Source organism: Gordionus sp. m RMFG-2023, chromosome 5 (assembly GCF_954871325.1).
Source record: "Gordionus sp. m RMFG-2023 chromosome 5, tfGorSpeb1-WG-v2, whole genome shotgun sequence".
Taxonomy (NCBI): domain Eukaryota; kingdom Metazoa; phylum Nematomorpha; class Gordioida; order Chordodea; family Parachordodidae; genus Gordionus; species Gordionus sp. m RMFG-2023.
The window spans coordinates 29,400,208-29,427,705 of record NC_088779.1 but is presented as its reverse complement, the minus strand read 5'-3'; the positions used below and the strand labels follow the sequence as shown (position 1 = coordinate 29,427,705).

General features: G+C 25.2%; 1 long non-coding RNA gene across 1 annotated transcript; it reads left to right on the top strand.

The window, feature by feature from the left end:
- Window positions 1-7,947: 7,947 nt before the first annotated feature.
- On the top strand, window positions 7,948-8,566 carry LOC135929933 (uncharacterized). The gene is made up of 2 exons (XR_010572672.1): window positions 7,948-8,148; window positions 8,436-8,566. It is a non-coding gene; the product is annotated as an uncharacterized LOC135929933 (long non-coding RNA).
- Window positions 8,567-27,498: the final 18,932 nt, after the last annotated feature.

The window sequence follows — 27,498 nt, the reverse complement described above, 5'->3', positions numbered from 1 at the left end:
CCATCAAATCTGAAAAAACCCAGGGTTCTTATATGGATGGGATTTGTGCAGATTTCAAGCTATGTTGTATGATTTAATTGCATTACCTGTGTCTGATGAATTGAACATTGCAGGAGCGACAATGTAAACTATGAGTTACAACTTAAACTGATGTGAGGGTGGGTAATTGTGCAATTTAGAGGAGTATTATGTCGTGGGTAAGTTTGTTGTTGGAAAGTTAAAGTTGAAGATTGACAGATAGAAACAACCGGAACATCTCAGTCCGTCTGTTTATGGGTTGTGGGGGGATGAGAATCAACATTGATCCAGGTTTTCCAAGTATTTATGGTCTCAATTAAGGAAGGGTCTTTTTTAGAATGATTGGCGTTGGTTATTTGCTTAGAGACTAATCTAAAAGAGGTTATTGTTAGGTCATAAAGAATTAGAATACCAAGTCCACGGAATTTGGTAGGGAACGAAACTTGGTCCCAAGGATTTGTTGTATCTTAGTTTTATTATTTTTTAAGTTAGATTTTTATTCCGTTTACATATGATTTTAGTGGAGAAGGATAATGGGTGTTGAGCGGTTAAGGATCCTTGGTATAAAAAAAGAATTTTTTAAATATGAAAAAGGACTTGTTTGAAAGAAAAAGAGTAAAAATGTCCTCCAGTTTAAGGATAATTACAAGAGTGGAATGAAGGAAGGTACAAATTGCCTCATATCCTCCAACAGGAAAAACTAGATGTGTTAATTCATAGAGAGAAATAAATTTGAAATTATGAGTGTTTGTAGCATTTAAATTCAATTGGATGAATTCGTATTTGCTCAGAAAGAGAGTCCGATGGCAGTGCTCATTTCGTGAATTATGTTAACTGCTTTGTAAATTTCACTGCGGGAACCACTTAAGATTCCATCATCGATTTACCAAGCTTGAGGCAATAGAGTTCAAGAGGAGTTTATTGAAATTATTATGTCATTGATTCCAACACTAAAAAGAATGGATCCCAGGGGGTCTCTTTGTTGAATACCCTAGATTAAAAGTATTTTTTCGGTGTTGAATTGTAAAATTGTTGAGGATTAATAGCAAGAGAAAATGAATTTGATGTGGAAATAGTAGCAAGTGGAATGTAAGAAGGTGTTGCGAGAAAGAGTTTTGTGTTGGAAAAGTCGATTTTCATTAAAGCTTCGTTTGTTGGGTTATTTTCAAAATGAATTCTTGTTAAGTGTACTGCAGCACCCAATTGGTAAGGGTTAAGGATGTGTGATACTTCGTTTTTTGATTCTTGACCAAATTAATTTAGCAACCAATCTGAGATAGGTAGAACCAATGGAAATGGGCCGAATGTCCTTGTTGTGTTTTTGGAGTGCGATGAGTCTGACTCCAAAGAACAAGGTGGGTTATAAAGCTTGGTACATAGTTGGTGATTTTAGTGAGAATTGAAACATGTGTGCAAATCTAGAGTGGTGATGTCCTGTAAGAAGATTGGTTTAATCTCGTCAAGTCCATACGCTGAGTCTCAATGAAAAGATTGAATTGCCTTCTTTACTTCTTCTTGTGTGAAGTCTGCAGCACAATGCATTTAAGGCTGAGTAATTATTGGCTTAAGAAAGTCGGATGTTTTGAACGTGGCTTACTTAAGGTTTCTTCGGAAAAATCAGCAATAGTATCATTGGTTGAAATAAGTTTGAGAGCCCTTTAATGTCAAGACTGTCGATTTTCTTCAAGATCAGGAAGTTTTTTGCTGCTGTGGTTTTTTTCTTGTTTTTGGATGAAAATAGATTTGGGTATCTTGAAGACGGCTAACGATGTTTAAACTGGAGTCTTTTATTTGTTGAGATATGGACTGATTTGTCTGGTATTTTATAAGTGTTGTACCCGAAGTAAAAGAATTTTAACCATTCTTCTTCATTGTTAAAATTTTGCAGTCTCGCTCCATTGGGTATTCTGTATATGATATTTGGTTTTGTTGTATTGAGAAAATTGTTTGAGAAAGGTATTAGAGGCATGGTTTGAATGTGGTTCTATGAATGTCTTGGGAATGAGTAAGCATGTCTTGGATAAGAATACTTGTTGGAAATTGATCCATGAACATAAAAAACATCTTTATTCGACAAATGTAAAAGTTTTCGGCAGTAAGGACATATTTTGGGTTCGATTGTTAATATATGGGTATGACTAAATACTGTCTTGCTAAAAAGCAATTAATCATAATTAATCATAATTTGATGATATAATATCTTTTAAAAAAAAATTTTCTAAAACATTTTATTTATTTTACATAAATCAATTTTTAATTAATTAAAAAATTGATAATAAATATCAAATAATTTAAAATTCTATTTTTAATTAATTTTATTGGAAAAAAAATATATTTACTAGCTTATTACAACTTATATTTTATTTTTCAATTACAAAATTTAACAAATTTATATCCATAAGAGGGCGTTAAATACATAAATATGAAAATATATTCTTAGGTAACCAGAATAAATATTGGATAGCGCTTTTTTTGTATTTGGGTGTAAATACATGTGAAAAACCTAAAAAAAATTTTAAAAATAGAGGTTTCTTTGAGAATTAATTAATGAGTAGGTTTAGAAGCGAAAAATAGTAGAAAGTTTGTAAGGAACATATTGCTGGCGTTATTGATCAAAATCTCTTCATTATTGGTTTATACTTGTATATTTAGGTGTTAAACATTATCCTAAAAAATATTTTGAAAATATTATGATTTGACCGAATGCCGGGCTTAAAACCGACCAATTACTAATATTCGATCGACCAAATTTGGTGTTAATATTATTTGGAAAATGTTCATTTTTTGGTTTATTTATCTATAAATACGTGCAAATCATTATCCCCAAAAATATTTTAAAAATATCGTGATTTGACAGATAACCGATTTGAAACCGGCCCAATGACTAAATACTGTCTTGCTGGCGTTATACATGGAAAATTCTTTATTTTTGGTTTATACGTGAACAAAAACGTGTTAAGCATCATCCTAATTAATTTTTTGAAAATATTATAATTTGACCGAATGGCGAGCTCAAAACCGACCACTTACTAAATATTCGATCTACCAAATTTGGTAGTAATATTATTTGGAAAATGTTCATTTTTGGTTAATATATCTATAAATACGTGCAAATCATTATCCCAAAAAATATTTTAAAAATATCGTGATTTGACCGATAACCGATTTGAAACCGAAATACTGTCTTGCTGGCGTTATACATAGAAAATCTCTTCATATTTGGTTTATAGGTGTATATTTAGGTGTTAAACATTATCCTAAAAAATATTTTGAAAATATTATAATTTGACCGAATGGCGAGCTCAAAACCGACCACTTACTAAATATTCGATCTACCAAATTTGGTAGTAATATTATTTGGAAAATGTTCATTTTTGGCTAATATATCTATAAATACGTGCAAATCATTATCCCAAAAAATATTTTAAAAATATCGTGATTTGACCGATAACCGATTTGAAACCGAAATACTGTCTTGCTGGCGTTATACATAGAAAATCTCTTCATTTTTGGTTTATAGGTGTATATTTAGGTGTTAAACATTATCCTAAAAAATATTTTGAAAATATTATGATTTGACCGAATGGCGAGCTCAAAACCGACCACTTACTAAATATTCGATCTACCAAATTTGGTAGTAATATTATTTGGAAAATGTTCATTTTTGGTTAATATATCTATAAATACGTGCAAATCATTATCCCAAAAAATATTTTAAAAATATCGTGATTTGACCGATAACCGATTTGAAACCGAAATACTGTCTTGCTGGCGTTATACATAGAAAATCTCTTCATTTTTGGTTTATAGGTGTATATTTAGGTGTTAAACATTATCCTAAAAAATATTTTGAAAATATTATGATTTGACCGAATGGCGAGCTCAAAACCGACCACTTACTAAATATTCGATCTACCAAATTTGGTAGTAATATTATTTGGAAAATGTTCATTTTTGGCTAATATATCTATAAATACGTGCAAATCATTATCCCAAAAAATATTTTAAAAATATCGTGATTTGACCGATAACCGATTTGAAACCGAAATACTGTCTTGCTGGCGTTATACATAGAAAATCTCTTCATTTTTGGTTTATAGGTGTATATTTAGGTGTTAAACATTATCCTAAAAAATATTTTGAAAATATTATGATTTGACTTAAACTGGATTTGACACTACTCCAAGCATCACAATCATCAACATATGCATTGCGATATCCAATATTTTTTATATTATTAGTATTATTAATTATATAATATTTATTATTTTTGATACCTATTGGTATAGAATTTAAAATATTTTTAGGATCTAGTAAAAACTGTATTACCTGTGTAGTCTCGATAAATGAATTTTTTAAGATGATATCACTACTATCGCATGGTAAAAAATTTTTATTTTGTGAAGAGTTTGATGATAAAATGTTTTTTATTGAAAAATTAGTGAATTTTTGATTATTAGTATATTTATTATCATTAATTGGGGAAAATTTTATATTATTCAAATTTGATTTTATAGGTGTAAATTCATGCGATTCCTTAAAAGATTTATTATCATAATTACTGCTTATATCATTTATTGGGGAAGAGAATATATAATTTAAATTTGATTTTATAGGTATAAATTTAGGCGATTCGTTAATAGATTTTTTAACATAAGTAACATTAATTGGGGAAAATTTTATATTATTTAAATTTGATTTTATAGGTGTAAATTCATGCGATTCTTTAATAGATTTATTATCATAATTATCATTAATTGGAGAAAATTTTATATTATTTAAATTTACTTTTATAGGTATAAATTTAGGCGATTCGTTAATAGATTTTGTATCATAATTATCATTAATTGGGGAAAATTTTATATTATTTAAATTTGATTTTATAGGAGTAAATTCATGCGATTCGTTAATAGATTTATTATCATAATTACCGCTGATATCATTAACTGGGGAAGAGTTTATATAATGTAAATTTGATTTTATAGGTATAAATTTAGGCGATTCGTTAATAGATTTTTTATCATAATTATCATTAATTGGGAAAAATTTTATATTATTTAAATTTGATTTTATTATAAATTTAGGCGATTCATTAATAGATTTTTTATCATAATTACCGCTGATATCATTAATTGGGGAAGAGTTTATATAATTTAAATTCGATTTTTTAACATTATCCGTATTAGTTATAAAATCATGGGATTCATTAATAGATATAGTATCAAATGAACTGTCAATATTAACTATTTTATCATGTGGGTTGAAATTAAGCTTTTGTAAATAAATAAAATGATTTATAGAAATATTTAAAATATCATTGGGTATACTACAAGATGTCCACATTATGTTAATTTTTATATCAGAACATCTGCTAACATCCCGACCATATATATCAAGGGTATAAGGACTTGGGCTTAATAAATTAAATGATAAAGGGGGACAAAAAGATTTAATAGGCGTATTTAAAGCCCCACTTAAAACAAAAATAATAATCATGCCTGACCAATCCCCTATTTTAAGTATGTTATTTAAAGTATGATTATATATAAGAATAAAATAAAATACGTTCTCTCATGGAAACTGGTACAATATAATTAACATTTTCTAAATCATAAAAGTCTCTATTGAGTATGACCTCGATTGCGGCTATAATACGAAAATAAATGTGGTACGTTTCTTCACCGAAAATTGCTAATGACACAGCACGATATAGGCAATTTCCATCCCCAATCGTTTTCCTTGGTGAAAATCTTAATAATATAGTTTGTTTTTAAAAAAATATTCATTATTTTTTAAACAATTAAAAATGATTCAAATAAAAGTTTAATATAGTTCATATTATCTAATCAATATTCATATAAAAGCAGATTTTCCTTTTAAACGGCCTGGTCGAATTTTTTAAAAAAAATACCAACCCGGGTAGAATTTTTATTTTACAAAATTTTTCGGTACGGCCATTGTCTTTTTTATATTTTAAAAAATTAAAACATGGCCTGCTACATATACCCGGGGCCAAGGATAAAAGTTGTAATATATATATATATATTTATATTTACTTCAACAATATTGTTGGTTGAATTCTCTCTAATATATGCTTAGTAATTACATCAACATACCCGACTAATCCATTTGAAGAATGATACATCATAGGCACAATATCTTCACTTTTTATCTCTTTAAGAATTTCGAGAGCCACCTCAGGAGATGGCTTCTCAATTAATCTAATATAAAAAAAAATTAATATTTATAATTTTATAGAACTTACTGATTCATATAGGGCAGGAAATCAGGCATTTTATCACAAAAAGAATATTTATAATTATATAATAATAATAAATTTTAACGGAAAATATTTAAAATTATTTATTTATTTGTTTATTATTTTTTTATGCACATTGATTTTTATTTTTTTTAGGAATATGCCAAATTATTTTTTAAAAAATTATTTTTTTGAAAAAATTATAATTTTGTATAAATTTTTAATTTTTATGAAATAAAAAAATAACAGGAACCCGAGAATTTTCGATGGAGGTGAGGGGAGGGATGATTTTTTATAGAAATTATTTTTTTTGGAGATTAAAAATTTATTGTAATAAAGATTATCTGAGCTGGGTATTCGGTCATATCTTAATATTTTCAAAAAATAATTTAGGATAATGCTTACTTAACCTTATTGTTAACTTATAAACCAAAAATGAAGAATTCTACATGGAGAGCGCCAGCAACGCAGTATTTCGGTTTTAAATTAACCAAAAATGAATTTTCCAAATAATATTACTACCAAATTTGGTAGATCAAATATGTAGTAATTGGTCGGTTTTAAGCTTGCCATTCGGTCAAATCATAATATTTTCAAAATATTAATTAGGATAATGCTTAACACGTTATTGTTCACGTATAAACCAAAAATAAAGAATTTTCCATGTATAACGCCAGCAAGACAGTATTTAGTCATTGGGCCGGTTTCAAATCGGTTTTCTGTCAAATCACGATATTTTTAAAATATTTTTGGGGATAATGATTTGCACGTATTTATAGATAAATAAACCAAAAAATGAACATTTTCCAAATAATATTAACACCAAATTTGGTCGATCGAATATTAGTAATTGGTCGGTTTTAAGCCCGGCATTCGGTCAAATCATAATATTTTCAAAATATTTTTTAGGATAATGTTTAACACCTAAATATACAAGTATAAACCAAAAATGAAGAGATTTTGATCAATAACGCCAGCAATATGTTCCTTACAAACTTTCTACTATTTTTCGCTTCTAAACCTACTCATTAATTAATTCTCAAAGAAACCTCTATTTTTAAATTTTTTTTTAGGTTTTTCACATGTATTTACACCCAAATACAAAAAAAGCGCTATCCAATATTTATTCTGGTTACCTAAGAATATATTTTCATATTTATGTATTTAACGCCCTCTTATGGATATAAATTTGTTAAATTTTGTAATTGAAAAATAAAATATAAGTTGTAATAAGCTAGTAAATATATTTTTTTTCCAATAAAATTAATTAAAAATAGAATTTTAAATTATTTGATATTTATTATCAATTTTTTAATTAATTAAAAATTGATTTATGTAAAATAAATAAAATGTTTTAGAAAATTTTTTTTTAAAAGATATTATTGTTGTAACTGTTGAAAAAAAGAAGAAATAAATTTAATATAATACATCAAATGTCAGTTATTTTCTGACAGGAAAATTAAGTTTTACTTGGGGGAAGAAGAGGAGATAGGGATCACGCGGTGTGTTTCATTGTTCGGAAAAACCCGTAGTGGGAGATTGGGAGATATTGGATTTGATGTCAGCTGTGGACCTTTGGATGTCATCTGTGGACCTTTGAGAAATGAAGAATTGGATAATTATATTATATTATATTTTTCTACATATTTTATGTTAGATTGTGGTGGTTTTATTGGAAATAAAGATAATTATGTTAAATATGGATCGTTGTTAATGGTCAATGGTATTTATTTAATATTATTAGAAAGAATTATTTTGGGTTGTTAAGTTATATAATTGAGAGTAAAGGGCATTTTTATTATATTTAAGGTAACTTTTTTTATTGTTGCCAGCTGACCAAGATCGAAAGAGTGGGTTGATTCGGTTTTAAAGTAAAACAAAATTTTTGTTGTATACATATTACATAAGAGAAATTTTGACAATGCAATGTACTACAAACTATACAGATACATGAGTTTAAGGATTTCTATACTTTTATATTTAACTTAAAAGGTGTAAGATAGAAAGTATGTAATGAGTATTAGGCAGAAATATGGAAATAAGATCAGGAATTTAAGACAGTAATATTTGGTATATTATCTTATGTCTAGATGTATATGGTACATATAATCTTGATCATTATTTGGTATGCCTTAAAACTCATTGAATGGTGTTATAGGTATTCCGTCATAGGAAGCTGAAAGACCTCATGAACAGCAGGACAGAAAGGATTGTTAAATATTTAAATATGTGAAATTTATGAAAATATATATGGATATAGACTTTTGTAATAAAGTGTGTATTATTTAATTATGCATTTTGGGTTTGTAAAGGGATGAATATGTATGGGATAATTTATTATTAATTAAGGTTAATATATTGCATAGGTAACATATGATATATTTAACTATGAATTATTATTTATAATGTTAATATATTGTATAGGTAACATATGATATATTTAATTATGAATGAGAATTTGAAGGAATTGAAGTATGATGAAGTCAGAATAATATCTATAATGTTAGATGTGGATAGTTATTTTGATTTAGTGTCTGCATTTAGTGTATATATAAATTGGATAGGAATTTGTATGATACAGTAGATGGTGTATAATATTTTTTTTCCCAAATTATGAAATCTTTATATTTAATATATATATTTTTTTTTTAAATTATAAATTTTTATAAGAAGTTTTATTTGCAATTATTATATTATTTGTGTGGTATGCAATGATGTGAAGGGAAAATATTTTTACAGATAAGGTCAGCCCGTGTTGATGGGTATGCCTTGAAGTGAGAATATTGTTTAGTTTGCATACTGGGGAAAGTTTTTTTTTGTAAATTTATGCTGCATAATACATTTTTTTAAATCTTTTTAATAATTTTATAACACATCACATTTTACTATTTAATTATGAACATATTTTTAAAGAAAAGACTCAAATTATTTTATATTGTGAAGGTATATTAAAAATTCTTTACATATATACCATATAGCCCATTATATTATCAATTTTTGTTACTTTGCATTCTACATTTTTGTGAATTTGTGCTAATTGTGATGACAGAGTTAGGTAGAAATGGTATATTTTTCTTAGGATACTGAGTAATTCCTAGATGGAAAATATTGTATTTTCTACATATTATATATTTGTTCCTTCATATATAATATTAAATGTATTTATATACGTATGTATTGTAATTTTATTTTTAATCTTTGTTCGGCCAAGTTTCGCAATTATTTTTAATACCTAAAGATGGATTTTTATATTCATTTTAGGAAATATTTATAAAGATGTAGCTTTGTTTTTTTTTTCACATGATAGAATGAAAATTACATGTGTTGAAATTGCATTTCACACACAGACAATATGTTCACATTACATTATTATATGTAATATCATTATTTCTTAATTACCATGAATCATATCCAAATAATGTGTATTATAGCTCATATTTCCCAAATATCTTAAAATGAATGAATTATTATGTTTTGCTGATATTACATTGTCCATATTAATGTTGCATAGATTATAAATGCAGATACCCCAATGTACAGGTCATTATTGATAATATGTGTTTTCGCGATTATATATTGAAAGGTATCGGCGATATTATATTATAAATCATTATAAGGGAAGACGATTCGACAAATTCCCTGAACGTCTTCAAGGCGTCTCGATACAATTCCAAAAGGTGATTCGATACAATTCAAAGAGGTGATTCAATACAATTCAAAGAGGTGATTCGATACAACAACACCACAGAGAGAGGGACGCTGGGCTTGTGAAGGGTGGGCGTGTTGTAACTGTTGAAAAAAAGAAGAAATAAATTTAATATAATACATCAAATGTCAGTTATTTTCTGATAGGAAAATTAAGTTTTCCTTGGGGGAAGAAGAGGAGATAGGGATCACGGGGTGTGTTTCATTGTTCGGAAAAACCCGTAGTGGGAGATTGGGAGATATTGGATTTGATGTCAGCTGTGGACCTTTGGATGTCATCTGTGGACCTTTGAGAAATGAAGAATTGGATAATTATATTATATTATATTTTTCTACATATTTTATGTTAGATTGTGGTGGTTTTATTGGAAATAAAGATAATTATGTTAAATATGGATCGTTGTTAATGGTCAATGGTATTTATTTAATATTATTAGAAAGAATTATTTTGGGTTGTTAAGTTATATAATTGAGAGTAAAGGGCATTTTTATTATATTTAAGGTAACTTTTTTTAATTATATCATCAAATTATGATTAATTATGATTAATTGCTTTTTAGCAAGACAGTTTAGCAAGACAGTTTAGCAAGACAGTTTAGCAAGACAGTATTTAGTCATACCGTTAATATATCATTGCGCGATTGATTTTAAAAAATTTTAATCTTTTTCTTTTGTGTTGAATTATTCATAAATAAGAAATATGACGTCCAAAATAAGAAATACTTACTTTTTACATAATAAAATACAGAATATATTTAATTTTAATACATTTATTATATTTAAATTTTAATTTAATAAATGATTAAAAGAAATTTAAACAAAATATACCGCTTGAAATAAATTTATGCTAAATTTAAAATAATTACATCTAATTTAAATTGTATCTCTTAATATTAAACCTTTGTCTATATAAGAAGCTATTTTCAGTAGTTTTTTTCATTATATTATTTAGTAAAAAAAAAAAATTTGGCTATTTATTTCACTTTTATTTAAAAAAACGATAAAACACTAAAATATTAAAACAAGTATATAAACATATATAAAATTACTAAATAAAAATAAAAATAAATTTATAAATTATAAGTACCGAAGGCTCTAAAAAGAGCATAATTTAAAATGAATATGTTACCTAAAAAACAAGTATAATTGAGTTTAAAAAATTTCTAGTTGAAATTTTTGTTTAAGAAATATGGATTGGCCATTTTCGTTTGTTATGCTAAAATTTTTTCGCGAAAAGGTTTTTTCAAAAAAATATGTAGACTGTGAAAAATTGTCGTTAGTTGATATAACTATTGGCTGAAATATAAAGTTATTTAATTTTGAATATTTATTAATTTTTTTATTTTCCCCACAAGTAAGAAGGTTTAAATTAATCGATGAAGGAAAGGGGGATAAGCAGGTTGCGTCCCAAATAAAGGATATAGGAAATTTTCATACCTAACCCAATCCCCATTCTGACTTAGTTAATATTCGTAAGCCTGAAAATTTTTTTCGAAGGTGGGTGGTACAAAGGTTTAGACATCTATTAACGAAACCTCGGGGATAAGGCCATGTTTTTCTTGCTAAAATATTGAGTTTGCCGATTTTAAAAAAGGCTTAATTCGAACCGTTTAACAACAACTTGAATTATTTTTTCTACAATTATTTATATATACATATTCTAAAAAGTTATTATTAAGTTACTATAATATATTTGAATTAATATAGCATGAATTTCAGACTATATTGTCAAGATACCTTTGAACTTAATTTAATTTATATATATTATTTTTTCATAGACTTTAATATGTAAATTATAAATAGCTCAAGGTTTAACGGCAAAATTGTCTACAATTCATAAGATCGTCTAATATATAGTTTTAATGGGTTTGATAATTTATATTTATTTATTTCTAAGAAATTATTAGGATAAAAAAAGTTATATATTATTCTATGATGAAAATAGAAATAATCCAATATATCAAAATATGTTTTTTTCCCTTCCATTAAATAAAACAAGGAATTATCACGTTTAAGCATGCCATTTAACTTATATTAAAAAAGGATAATTTTCAAGGGTCACCTATTTTTTTTACCATATATTATTTCGTATTTATTATCATCTTACCAAGGTTTTCAAACTGACATAACTAGCAAAACTGGAATGAACCGATAAATTTTTGTCGGTTTATCATTATATAATAAATTTTCAAAATTTTTAAATTAGTTTTTAATGGTTTTTATTTATTCTAATTCTTCATTATTAAAGATAAGTTTAATTCTAAGAAAGGAACAAATAATAAATAATAATAAAAAGGATAATTCTACAAATATTTTCGCCTTTTATTTTAGCTCTTTTAATAGAATATGAAAATGAGTATAAAATAAATGGGGGGGGGAAGGGAGTTTACCCCTATTAACAAATTTGTCCACTTTCCTAATTTCCATTTTAATTTTATAAATATTTTTAACCAATCTAATACTCTCTACTAACCTCTCTACCAAATAATAAGCACAAATAAGAAATAGTAAATGTAAATTATTTTATAAAACAGGTAATTGAATTTTTTCTTGAAAAATGTTTTTTATTTAATAAAAAAAATTAAAATCAACCTAGGTTTTAAACCGAGCCCCTCAAAATTTTATATATTTTGTATATATGTTGTACAAACTATAACTAAAAGAAAAATGGAAATTTTACTTTCTTACATCACTTACTCGCTAAGATATAGGAGTCTAAAGAGAGATAAATATGTTTACGTTTTTGTCAAAATGCACTTTATTTTCATATACCTCAAGAATAGATTGTATTAGAATAATAATATTAATTTAAATTTTATCATATAACCTAATAATAGATCTTTAATATGACATAAATGAATATCTTAAAAAATAATCAATATTTTCCTTAGTGTACGAGTGCGTACCACAACCTTACCATTGTTCAGCTAATCCGGTAACATAAATATTTCTTCATAATCGATTGATTCAAGGCCGTAATAGACGAGTTTCTATTAGCAAATTTCTTTAAAAACCTTTTAGCTCGATAGTGTTTTTCTTGTCTTAAATTTTAATTCAACTTAAGTCATCTTAACTGAAACCATTTTTATTTTTTAAAAATAATAGGTGAATTGTTGTGTAACTTTAAATGAAAAGAATAATAATATTAAAAGAAATTTTTTTTTAAAAAAAAGTAGTGTATTTGGGTTTCTTGTATAAATTTTATTTGTAAAAATTAAAATTTTCTCTATAATGGTAAAAAATTGAATTAAAAATTTCTCTATAATGGTAAAAAATAGACTTAGAAATAATATTAGTTAAAAATTAATGTTCGTATGATAAGAATAAATATAAAAATGAATGATATTTAAGTGTACGAATGATTTATTAAACCTCTTGCTATACGTAAATATTATTCAATTAAATATTTGATTCGTAAAATTGGAGCATTGGTATTTTAACAAGAACGTGAAATTCATATTACGATGTCATAATTATTTGATAAGTTATTCACAAAATAATTTTATTTAAAATCTATTGTTACCATATGGGGAAAATAAAATAAAAATAAGATTAGACCGAACAATAATAAATCACAAAGTATTTTGATCTATAAATATAATCACCCACAATAAATTGATTAAATGATAATATATTTCTAAATCATATTTTCAGCTTTCTTCTGTTTTTCTGTCCTTCTGGTTGATTTTTGACAACTAGTTAAATAAAAATTGAATTAATTTATGTATACTTTATTTAGAGTTTTATGATTATTTTTAAGGTATTTTACAACTAGTTAAAAATTTGATAAATTAATTTATTTATACTATTATACTTTTATTTTATTTTTATTTATACACAAATTATTTTTCAAAAATATTTTTTTTTCTTTTTAGCTATCACTTTTTCTGGTGGTAAGCTCCTTCAATATCTCTCTCCACTTTATGTTATTCATGCTATCTCTTTTATCTAATTAATACTTCTTCATATTGGCTACAACTTTATGGCTTAATTGAATAGTCTTCTCCATTATGTTTACCCATCACTTCCAAACTCTCAACATTATTTCCTATGTAGTTCATTGGCCTTCTCATTGTGTGCCCATGCCACCTAGGTCTGTTACTATTATCTTAGTTTTAATGGACACTACCTTTAAACTCCTAGTATTCTTGTACTTCGCACTTTATCCTTTTTTGTTACCCCAGCAATCATCCTTAGCATTCTCTTCTCCGTAGTTTGTAGACTTCTCTCGTTTTATTCTTTGGTTGGCCATGTTTCCGAACTATATAGAATAGTTGGTTGTACTATGGATCTGTAAATTTTTCCTTTCAATTTTTGTGGGATTCTTTTGTCAAAGAGCACTCCAGATAAAGATCTCCACTTTAATCACCCTTGATTAATTTTACTATTTATCTCTTTCTCTAATGTGCCGTTCGTTGGAGCACAAATATTTGTAGCTTTCAATTGCAGATACATGCCATTCATTTATATTTGCTATCTGTTTCAATATACTCCGTATTTTTTCTATTTACTTTCAGTCCGTGTTTTTATGATATTTATCTAACTCACTAATCTTTCTTCCATTTCATCCTTGGATTCGGCGGTATCAAAATATCATCCACAAATATCATATTCCACTGTTTGCTGTAGAGACTGTGATAATACATCAATACTGTTATGAAGAGAAGTGGGTTGAGAGCCGATCCTTGATAAATTCCCTCGGCTATTGCGAAGCTTGTTGAATTACCATTTGTGCTACGGACCATTGTTGTTATGGCCCATATACATATCCTATATTATTCTTATATATTTTTCGGGAGTCTTTTTGTGGCGTAGCGCCCATCAGATAAGTTTTCTTGGGATTCTAGTCCTTGATCGAGAAAGACCATGTGTAGCACTTTTTGTTCTTTTTGTCTGTATTTTTCGCTCACTTGAATAATTGCGTGGATTGCATCAGTCGTTGATCTGTGCATAAAGCCAAACTGAGTCTCTCCTATTTCGATTATGTCTCTTAACTTTTTTCTATTATTCGTAGAGTTTAAGACAGTGTGACATTAGTTTAATGCACTTGTAATTTTGACAATTGGGTGTATCCTCTTTATTTTTGAAGATAGGAACTAGATAGCTCTGCCTCCATTTTTGAGGGATCTCTTCATTTCCCAGTATTTTATTGTACAGATTTGTGAGGAAATGTATGCTTTCATCTCCTAATGCTTTAAGACTTTTTATTGAAATATCATCAAGACCCTAGCTTTATTGTTTTTCATATGTTTGAGGCATGTTATTATTTCTTGTTCTGTTACTGGTTGTATAAAGTTTTGACATGGGGAGTGTTTATCTAGATAAAGTATGTGGGGATTAAAGTTGAGAAGCTCCTGAAAATATTCTTTCCATTTATTCATTATTTCTTTTTCCTTTATTTTCAAATTCCCATCATTATTTTTGATTACTTTTAGAGCTCCTTTTATATACCAAGATCGCTGTTTGGCTAATCTGTATACTTTATTTTGCCCCTATTTAGTATGTAGTTCTTCGTACATGTCATCGTATGCCATTGCTTTGGCCCTAGACACAGCCTTTGTAGCTATACTCTTGACCTCTTCATTCCACCATTATATTTTTTTGTGCGATTTGTTACATCCGATTGTCAAGCCTAGTTTAGATTTGACAGTATCTATTAATCTAGATGAAAGATCTGTTCACTATTTTCACTAACTTGTGTGAGGAATTTATTGTTTCAATGTTTGCAGATTTTTATCTATCCCATTTAATGTATGGTTCTAGTTTTATCCTGTTTTGAGTGAATCTATTTGGGTTTAAATCCATGACTAGTTGCGCAGAAAATTCTTCTCCTGGGATGACTTTGCAGTCTATTACATCTTTTAATCTTCTGCGAAAGATTAGCTTGTAATCTATCTGGGTTTTCCTTGTACCACTTTCATATGTTATTAGTCCTTTTTCTTATAATAGGTTTTGGTTACGGCAAGGTCGAAGGCTAGCGCAAATTTTAGTACATGCTCTCCTTCATCATTTCCTTCTCCATATCCAAAACCATTATGTTGCCTTTTGTAGCTGTCTCAAGCTTTTCCACATGCGCATTTAAGTCTCCACCTATTATGACTGTCATCTTTAGGGATTTCAATTACAGCTTCATCAAGCATAGCTCGAAAGTCATCTTTCTCTTCTTTGCTACCCGTTTGAGGAACATATAGTGTAAGAATGTGTAGTATTGATTGACCAATGCAGATTTTTATTTTTATTAGTCTATCAGAAATCCTGTTGACTTCTACCACTGAGTAGATTAGATCTTGACTGAGGATGATGCCGACTAGTTCCTATTACTAACAATTCTATTATAATACAATTTATACCCATTTTCAATCATTAGACCCTTCTGACCTTTCCATTTCGTCTCTTGTATACATGCTATATCAACTTTTCTCTTGTTCAACATGGATGTTAATTCTCTCGTATTACCTTTATGTTTACCAATATTCAAGCTTGCTAACCTTGTTTATTTGCTTTGACCTTTATTCTATTTTTCACACGATTGAGGTCTATACCCTGTGCGTCGCCTTGAGGGAACTCCTAGCTTCCATATTTATATTCTTGTTTATATCTTTCATTTGTGGACAAGTATCCTAGCACTCGGCTGTCCAAGCTCTCGATGACCGCGGTGGCATTTTCTAAGCTCAGAAATTTATCGTATAAAAAAAACTCCTTCTATAAAAACGGAGGTGAAATAATTGTATTTCAAAATTGTAATTTGTATATTTTGTTTTAAAAAATTATATTCTTTAGGTTCTGATGTGAGGACTTATTTTTTGAAAATTTTTAAGTTCCGCTTGATATATATCTAAGGGAAGAGATAACGATTGATAAAAAAATATAATTTGTTAATTTGGAATATTTAATTGTTTTTTTTCTCGGCTAGATCTACTGGGTCTGAATTTACATTTTTTTGGAAATGAAGAGACGCATGTGAAGTCCCAAATTAAGGATTTACCTAAAGACCTAGGCACAGAAGTTATGCTATCTGTTCTTAGGTCATCATCTAATGATAAATTAGCAGGCTCCAGTACGTTTGGTATTCGGGCCCTGGTAAGAGAACAGCTAATAACTGAATTAATTGCTGCAAGTCTTGCATAACTGATTCTACTATGTATACCACTAAGCCCATGTCTCCCTTTAGAACAATATTTTACATTATGCATGAATAAGGTTGTACTATGTTACATATGGCCTATGGCAACTCTAAATTGTTCATCTAATAAGAGGTTACCTAGGTTACGACTTGTTAACGCTTCCAACAAAACCACTAAAGTCTATATTTTGTAATAATTGAATATAATCCAAAGGGGTTTGATGAGAGTATTTTAAAAATTGTTTAATTAAAGGTTAGAAATTTGATTGATGTGTTAAAATTTTGGTAAAACAGCTTCAAGTAGAGCTAGTGATACCCAAGCTGTCAAAAGCGAATTTAATAGGTTATCTTTAGGAATGTAAAAGAAGATATCATGGCGTTGTTTATCAAACGCGATGCCAAAAATAAAGAAAGAGATATAAGATTTAATGAATATAAATCTAAACCACCCATTTTCGAGGGTATTTATGAGAAACCGCAGTTAAAATCTTCCAATTTAATATTTAAAATAATATCTAATATGCTTCTAAAAAATTCATGAAAACGATTAATAATTTCCCTATTCAAAAAAAAGGTAGAAGATCTAAAAATATGTAAAATCTTTGGTAAAAATAAATATTTTTAAAAAAAAAAACTTTGGTCTAAAGGTATTTCTTTTAAAATATTTACAAGCCCTAATAAGCCTTCGAAAATTTTTTTCATGAACACCTCATAGTTGGAAAAATTGCTTAAAGGTGAACCAAAAAGATTAATTTCACTTTCTCTAATGATTTACTATTATTTGAATGTTAAAATTATTTTAAAGATATTCAAATAGAGGAGTCATAATTTCTGAGATTTTTTCCTATGGAATTCAACATCAATAATTATATTTTTAATAAAATTGATAAAGGTAACAAACTACTTGTTCATCTAGGAAATAAAAATAATTATATTGAAAATATTCCACATGAGAAGATCTTTGTTCAGTTTATTTTTAAAATCTTCAATTTTATTTGAAGTTTCGAGAACATGCGAAAATCTAGATTTTTAAGAAATTTAATAGTATCTATAGTTAATAAGTTTTAATAAATCAAAGTCAAATAAATTATTTACCTGAAAATCCTAGCTTTTTAATTGGGATTTCTAAACATATATATATTGAATTAATTAGATTGTATATAGCCGCAGAACAGTAATTTATAATATTTATATATTAGTTGTGGATATGGTAATAAATTGGTGTATTTTTCTTTTTAAATAAATAAACTCACCATATAAAATTATATACAACAGTGGCACAAAATTTAACATTGAAATTATATCAAATTTATAGAGTAGATATTTTAAACATTCAGTAATACATTTCTAATAAAATTAGACGTATAAAATAAACAGCACTCTAAATTTATAATTGAAAAATTAATATAATGAAGGAAAAAAAACAGATTGACTAACATTACATCATATATATAACAAAAACCCTTAAACTGAAATAGTTACATGTTTTATATCAAAATTGAATTTATTTTACCCGGTGTTCTAGAAATCCTTGTCTCCTTCAAGAAGGTTTCATGATCTTCACCAGAAAAATCTTTATAATTTGTTAAGAAAACAATAAATTTAAATAATAGGATCGTATAAGTGATTCGCAAAATCTAATTATAATCACTTATTGAAGGGGAGTTAAAAATTTAAAATCATCTTATTTTGCCAGAAATATATTCCAGCAAACACAGAATACTACTTTCACCATAAATATTTTGGTTTAAACATTTTTTAAAACTAAGTTTAATTTATATTAATTTTTTTTTAAGATATAAATTACAATATACAAAAAATTTTATGGCTAAAATTATATAAATTTTATATAGGCAGGATCAATGCATTTGGCCAGAAAAAGAGTTGCAAATCCGATATTTTTTTATTCCAAAAATTCCAATTAAATAAAATAGTCAGTAATATCAATATAAAATTTTGGTTAACTTAACATTTCTTTTCTCAAATTTATTTTATGTATTACAAGATTAATTAATAAGGCAAAATATTAAGGGTAAGGGTTAAGAAAAGTTTTATTTCTTAAATTTTATGGTAATTTTTTAAACGCGAAAAGCCTATATTAGAAATTGATATTGAAAATATATAAAAATGTATTAAAAGTATAATTTAAAGAAATAAATATAAGTTTCAGGATTAAAGGTTAGGGTTATGAGTCAGGGTTAAGGTTAGGGTTAGAGTTAGGGGTTAGGTTATTTTATTTGATTCTAAATATTTAAAAATTTAATAAATGAGAATTTCAAATTTTATGTGAATCAAGTTATTGGAATAGTTGTAATAGAATAATTGGAATAGTTGAAGGAAATATTTTAATTGATTGAAATCGAATTATTTGAATAATTAGAATACTTGAATAGAATCAATCGAAATTTGAATTTTGAAATCGATTTATTTAAATAATATGAATATTTTAATAGAATTATATGGATTATATGAATAATTTAAATAATAAAATTGAATTATTTGAATATTATCAATATTTTAGTTAACTATAGCTAATGTGTTAATAATTATTTATCATGCCTAGACATGTGCGCCACCAATCAAATACGACGCCACAGGTGATATTTCATGCCGACGTCGCTGCAAAGAAAATATGGGCGCACGCAGCTGCCGATGTAAAAATTTGGCAGCATGGCGGTGTAATACATATTTATTATTATTAAATATAAGTTTTAAATATTATTTATAATTTGTAATTAGAAATAATATAAATACTTTTTAAATTATTAAAAATGCGATTTTATTTTTTAAATTAATATATATTATTTGCTATAAAAACATTTTATTTGTAAAAATCCATATAATACATGTTCGCTCAGTTTGGGCAGGAAGATAAAATATTGCTAGTAATTTACAGAAAAGGTAATGAAATATTATTATATATTTTATTATTTTAATTTTTGATATTTCAAATATTTTGTATAAAACCATCAATTATATAAGAAGTATTTTCTTAATGCAAAAATTTATTTTTTTATCATAAAAAGAAATTTTAATTAATGATTTTTTTTATTGCCTTTATAGTACTTATAAACATAGCAGGACTAAAACAATTATAATGGATGCAGCATTCAATAAACCAAAAACATATATCCTTGCAAGCAAAACCTTCATTTGCATGAAAACATTGAATCCTTAATATTAACAACTGACACAAATAAGAGAACTAGTGTTGCTGCAGATAAAGTCTTTTTTAATATGCTTGCAAATTATAAATTCATACTTATTATTTCATAGTGAAATTAAAAATCATTCCTGTAGCGTCCCTTAAACAAAATATGTTGGCTAAATTTGATCATAGATTTCCAATTACTGATCTTCAGGTAGTATTTTAAAATACATATTATAGTTTTTCACATTATTTTTCTGTGTTTTATTTTTTACTTAGGTGAAACACTTTTGGATCCTCATTTTCTATTTATATATATAGTAAATGTTTAAACAAAAATATATTACTCTGGTGCAATTTTTTGTCAACAAGCTACCTCTTTGTTGCCTTACACGGACTAATTAACCGAATGTGAAACAACGGAAGTTGCTTCAGAATTAGATTATTTCAAGTTATTAGCTATGAAACATTCATCTATTCATAAAAATAATCTGGAACAACAAGAATATTTAACTAGTCTAGAAAAAGAGAGTTATTCATTATTTTCACCTTATAATTTAGAAATAAAAGATGTCTTAGATTATTGGATTAAGAGCCTCGGATCTTCCTAGACTTTCAATATTAGCTAGAAAGGTCATGTGCGTTTCAGCTATGAGCACACCCAGCGAGCCTGCAATTTCTTTACCTGGACTCACTCTGAACTCTAGAAGATCATTATAATATCCTATAAATCTAAATAAAATAATATTCATACATGATAATTATAGTTATAAATATATAATGCATAAATTTTATTTTAAAAGTGTTTCTAATGAATATATGATTTTAATTAAAAAATTTAAGCTAGAAAAATATATGACGCCGCCGCGCCGACGCCAATTCACGTAGATCGTTTTAAAAAAAGTTACGCCATCGCCGATAATGCTGTCGGCGCACATGTCTAATCATACCCATTGATAAATTTTAATCTGACAAATAATCCTATTGAAAATGTTACATAAACTGCTTGTTAACCCTACAATACTCAGGTGAAAAAAATGACGTTAGTACTCGGGTGGGGTTTAGAACCCAATTTCAAAATATCTCCAGTTATATTCATTATTTTTATTTAATATTTGAATATATGATAGAATTAACCTTAAATCGATAAAATATTTATATTTTTATTTTTTAATAGATTAAAGATGATGAGGATAATTATAATTCTTGCCAAAATTTTCTAAAAAAAGCTTCCTTTTTTTAAATTTCAATTATTAAATTAAAAAAATAACTTATCTAACATATAATCATGATAATTCATAATATCTTCTATATAAAAAAAATTACATATTCAAACATAAAAAATACAGAACATTGAAATATGTTAAATTTGACATGTAAAACATTTAATACATATTAATGTGCTCTAAACAAAAATTTATTTTATATATTTGAAAAAAAAATTATGTTTTTTTTATTTTAATGGTTAGATTTAAAAATTCAGCTAAAGATTTCCCAATAATGTCTTGAATTGTTTCACATCAATTTCTTTAGTAGAACTTTCATATTGGTCAGTATAGTTTTAACATATAATTTTAATTTTTAATTGTTATGATATATAATCTCTTCATTTGGTCAAAACATTATCTTGAATGTCAGCTTCTTTCCTTTATTCTTTTACTCCTGGCAGAAGAATAATTAAATTTTGTTGATGAGTTCTTATTCTTTGATTAGTAAGATCCTATTTCCATTTAGTAAACTTATCTTTTTATCTAATTTTAAAGAGAAATATACTATGATATGTGATTTCATATTTACCTAAATAATATTAAGTTTATTGTCTTCAACTAACATTTCTTCTTCATCTAAGATTGTGTATAATGATCATTATCACATTCATCCTCATTATTAATTATATTGTCATAATCACTTCAAATAAAATGATATTACATCTTAAATAATTATATATTTAGTTTCAGAATCTGCAAAATATATTATAAATGATAAAAATAATTTGAGAAATGAGTCAGCTAGAAATAATCTACCAAAGAAAATCTTTACATTTTCTTTTTAGATATTTAAATTTTGTTTTAATGAATACTAAAATATAGTAGTATATATTTATAATTTTAAAAATTTTAAAAAAATTTCTTAAAAAATTACAAATTTCAGGTGGGGTCTCACAAACCCCAATCAGTCACAAATTGCTTATATCTTAAAAACTACTCATCCAAAATATATAATATTTTGAATATAGATTCTAAGATATATTTGAAGAAGCTACTGAAGAATCCAGAATTACCGTTTTTAAGTAATATCATTTCTAGCATGCCTGGGGTTTCATACCCACCAGAGTATTGAAGGGTTAAATGTTTTCTTTTCATTGGAGAAATGTTTTTACAGTCAAAATTTTCTTGTCCTTAATTAAACACTGTAAGTAAAAACCTTAAAAAATTTGCTTGGTGTATTTAATCAAATTAATAATCATTTTATGTAAATTATAATATAATTTTTCTAATTAAAATAGGTGCAATCAAAAATTCTGTAAGATCTATTTAATATTTTTACATTATATTTTTTTTATAAAATATCACTTATTCGCGACGAATTATATAAAAATACTCAAAAATACAACATATTTTGTGTATTTTGCAGCGCATTCGTGCTTGTAAATTTATGCTTGATCAGATCTGGGCGAAAAATATAAAATACAAAGTATAATTATCACTAATGAGGAATTATTCGAATAATTGGAATCAAATAGGAATAGTTAATAAAAAATATAGTTAACAGTGCGAATAATTGGTAATCATTTATTCAATTTATAAGCCTACGACACCTGCTGGAATATATTTCTCGGTCAAATCAAAATTATACAAATCAAGATTGCAGTATACAAAATTTTCTATTTGATTTAAAAGAAAAAGGATTCTTGTGGAAACTACCCAAAAATAAAATATGACAATGAAGATTCTAATAATAATACTTAAAAAAAAATAGATTATTTGATAAACTATGAAAATTTTATTACCGTCAAATTGTGTAGAAGGAGCATCACCTAAATAAAAGTTATTCTAACTTTAGTAAATATTATAAATGTATTGTTCTTGATCCATTTATTCAAAATAGATAAAAATTCCGAGTTTATAAATTATTAAATTTTAGTTTTACATTATATTTTGATATTTGTAAAATATATTAAGGACTAATTAAAATCAACTAAAATAAAATAGAATGAAAATATATTTTTATATATGTAAACAAGAAAAATATTCTATAAATATTTATTATTTTATATTAGTATTGCCTAAAAATAAGATTATGTTAGTCTTATTTATATTTTTAATTTATAATTATTTCCTAATTAATTATTTTATAAGTTGAATCAAATTATTGGGCAGTAAAGTATTGTTTTAAAAAGACAATCAAAATTTCAATTATGTTTTTTATATATAAATTGTTTATATTATTTATTTTTTTTTACCGTTTTGATAAAATTTAAATTGATATATATATTTGATAATTGTAATAATATAGAAAAATTTGAATTTCAAAAATCAATTTTGTGACTTATAATAAAATATAAACTTCAAGAATCAATTTTGTTACTTATAATAAAAAATAAACTTCAAGAATCAATTTTATGACTTATAAAAAAATATTTTAATGTATTAACCCTTCTATTCAAATACAAATTTTTAACTTTAAAAGAGGGTTTTGCTTAATTTAAATTATGAAAATACTTGTATATTGTAATAAATTAGATATAAAGTATTGCATGACTTACCGAAATAATTATCTATAATATAATAAAAATAATAAAATTATATATTAAACAAAGATAATTTATTATAAATATTTCATTTGGCAGTTATTGGGAAACCAAGGAGGCATCTCAACAACACTATATTTTGTCATCTATGGGACGAAAGAAATATTTATGACCTCACATTGATTGGGCATTAAAGTATTGTTTTAAAAAGACAATTAAAATTTCAATTATATTTTTATATAAAAATTGTTTATATTATTTATTTTTTTTTACCGTTTTGATAAAATTTAAATTTATATATATATTTGATAATTGTAAAAATATAATAAAATTTGAATTTCAAAAATCAATTTTGTGACTTATAATAAAATATAAACTTCAAGAATCAATTATGTTACTTATAATAAAAAATAAACTACAAGAATCAATTTTATGACTTATAAAAAAATATTTCAATGTATTAACTTTTCTATTTAAATACAAATTTTTAACTTTAAAAGAGGGTTTTGCTTAATTTAAATTATGAAAATACTTGTATTGTAATAAATTAGATACAAAGTATTGCATGACTTACGGAAATAATTATCTATAATATATAAATAATTATAATATTATAAAACAAAGATAATTTATTATAAATATTTCATTTGGCAGTTATTGGGAAACAAGGAGGCATCTCAACAATACTATATTTTGTCATCTATGGGACGAAAGAAATATTTATGACCTCACATTGATTGGGCATTAAAGTATTGTTTTAAAAAGACAATTAAAATTTCATTTATATTTTTATATAAAAATTGTTTATATTATTTATTTTTTTTTACCGTTTTGATAAAATTTAAATTTATATATATATTTGATAATTGTAAAAATATAATAAAATTTGAATTTCAAAAATCAATTTTGTGACTTATAATAAAATATAAACTTCAAGAATCAATTATGTTACTTATAATAAAAAATAAACTACAAGAATCAATTTTATGACTTATAAAAAAATATTTCAATGTATTAACTTTTCTATTTAAATACAAATTTTTAACTTTAAAAGAGGGTTTTGCTTAATTTAAATTATGAAAATACTTGTATTGTAATAAATTAGATACAAAGTATTGCATGACTTACGGAAATAATTATCTATAATATATAAATAATTATAATATTATAAAACAAAGATAATTTATTATAAATATTTCATTTGGCAGTTATTGGGAAACTAAGGAGGCATCTCAACAATACTATATTTTGTCATCTATGGGACGAAAAAAATATATATGACCTCACATTGATTAAAAATGTCACATTTATAAAGATAAAGCCTTTTAAGAGAATAAATTTTGTAGTTAGTTATTAATAAATAATATTATTAAACATATCAAATCAATATTTTTATATAAATAATTTTTAAAGTTTATATCATGAATTAATTAGAACAAATTATGACAATATTTTTTTAGAAATGGGTAAAATTATAAATATTTCGAATGCAGAGTAATAACATGTAGATAAAATAAATATGGTCGTCACCCCTATTATTCCAATATCGAGCTCCTAATATAAGTATATAATAATTAATATAATATTTAAAGTGATTAAAAAATTATATATTTAAATATTTTGATAAATTATTGTGTAACATGTCCTCCGTTTAATATTTTTTAGAACTATCGAAATAAACTAGCATAAGAGATATTTATAACATATCATAGATTAGAATAGAAAATGCCAAATTACGAATCTAGATAAAACCTGTTAAGAAAGTACTTTATGTAGTTAGTTATTCCATAGGTGATACTTAAAATTTATATAAAACTTTCATCTAATTTAACAATTGAAAATATTATACTTAAGTATTAATTAAACTAATCAAAGTCATTTTAAAAAAATTAAATTAACATGCTAGCTATACTGAAAAATGTACTATTTGACTAAAGAAATATTTAATAATGTATTTTAATTTTAAAACTAATTAACTTAAAGGAATTATTAATATATTTCTAACTCTTCTCTATATTTAAATTAAATATTTTAATTCGATTAAATTTAAATTTTTTTTAAATTATCAAAATAGTGACAACAACTATATGATATCGGGATAATAACATGAATAATTCTTTAAATTATCAAGCCTTTTATCCTTCAAGGCAATAAAAAATTTTATTTGTGATGTTGGAGAATTTCAACTTTATTTATCTATTATAGAATTATCGTATTATAAATTAAATTTATTTAAACTTTATATTTATCATATAATTATGGTATTATAAATTAAATTTATTACAACTTTATTAATCTATTTTAAAATTATGGCATTATAAATTAAATCGATTCAATTTTATAAATAACTATTTTAAATATATAAATTAATTTCACTTTATATTACTATTACTCAGAGCTGAGATACTTATGTATTTTTTTTTAAATTGGGAAAAGAGCTTGTATTTAAGAAACAAAATCTTCTCAACTTTATATTCAAATATATGTGAAGATACCTTAAAAATTTTTTTATTATCACATGGTATTAAAATTTTAAAATTTAAATATTTTATCTGAGTATAGATATTTTAAGAGCTATCTGAAGTTGGTCGTAATTAGCAATTTGTTAAATAACTACCATATTTTATTTAAAACTCTTTACATCTATTATTAAAATAAAAAATTTTTAAATTATGAATCAAATTGTAGAAGATGTAATTATAAAATCATATGAAAATAAGAACTTGGGAGAAAAATTTCAGAAGTTTAATAATTAAAATTAATTGCTAAATGTATAAATTATGAAATGATGGAAATAGAGCTCAAACTGAAATGATGAAAGCAGTTTTAATATCTGATGGCTTTACTAGTATATTAAAATTTAAAAATATATTACCAAAATTATGATAAAATTAGAATTTCCAAAACTAGAGATATTGAATTTCAATAATTAGAAGAATATTATCATATAATGTTCCCATTGGTTATATAAAAAAATTTAACATGAAATCAACGGCTATTTTGGAGTATCAGCTTAAATATTAAATGATATTAAAAAAAATAAAATTTTTTAATAAAAATGATTTGAATTTCTAAAGCCATTATCCATTAGTAGAAAATTGTTTAAATAAAAGATTTAAAAATATCTATGAATTTGATAATAACAAAAAACGGCATTTATGGCCACTGTTTCTCATCCCAACAACAAAAATCAGTAGATTCATGATGATAGAAAATAAATATCTTAAATAATATTACACTAATTAATAATTTCTAAAATTATATGGAAATTAATATGTCAGCAAATTCTTGTTAAAGATGATTATTACTTTTTTTTTTAAATGTGCTACACCCAATTCAAATAATTCAATAAATGATATTGAATGAGAAATGTTATATTATATGAAAGATGACAGGAGCAACAAATATGTTAAATGGTATACCAAAGAAATTTTTATTATTTACAAATATTACAAACTTCTGCTCCCTCTGAACGATAGATTATTCAGCTCCTA